This window comes from Triticum dicoccoides, chromosome 3A (assembly GCF_002162155.2).
Source record: "Triticum dicoccoides isolate Atlit2015 ecotype Zavitan chromosome 3A, WEW_v2.0, whole genome shotgun sequence".
Classification (NCBI taxonomy): Eukaryota; Viridiplantae; Streptophyta; class Magnoliopsida; order Poales; family Poaceae; genus Triticum; species Triticum dicoccoides.
In genome coordinates, this window is record NC_041384.1 from 552,094,306 (window position 1) to 552,094,969 (window position 664).

Genomic DNA, 664 nt, shown 5'->3' on the forward strand with positions numbered 1-664 from the left:
GGAGAGGAGAGGGGAAGGGGATCTAGGGCGAGGGAGAGGGCGAGGGAGAGGGAAGGTGAGGAGAGGGCGAGGGAGGGAGAGGGCGAGGGCGAGGGCGAGCAGCAAGGGCGAGGGCAGCGGCGGCGGCGGCGGTGGATCGAGAGGGAGAGGAAACTGGCGAGGGGGAGAGGGAAGGGGGGACCGGGCGAAAGGGGAGAGGGAAGGGGGGATCGGGCGAAGGCACAATACTAATGGCGCACCTCACCGTGGTGCGCCATTAGAATATCCATACTAATGGCGCACCTCACCGTGGTGCGCCATTAGTAGTTTTTTTTATTTCAACTCGAGCCAACATGTTATGTACCACCAGAACTGATCCACATCAAGTCCCCTCTACTAGCTCGACTGGTCAGCAGCTAGTTCTCACACCAGGAGGTCCTGGGTTCGACTCCCAGGCTTCACAAATTTTTTTAGCATTTAAAAAGTTGTTTGATACTTATTTGTGTTTAAATATGTTCAAACTTGTTTAAATAATAACAGTAATATTTTTTATAAGACAGTAGCATTTAAAAAGCTGTTTGATACTTATTTTTTTATAAGACGGTGCGCGGGGTGCGGGGGGTCGGCGGCGGCGGTTGAGTAGGGGAATCGAGGGTGCGGGGGGTCGGCGGCGGCGGCCGGTGGA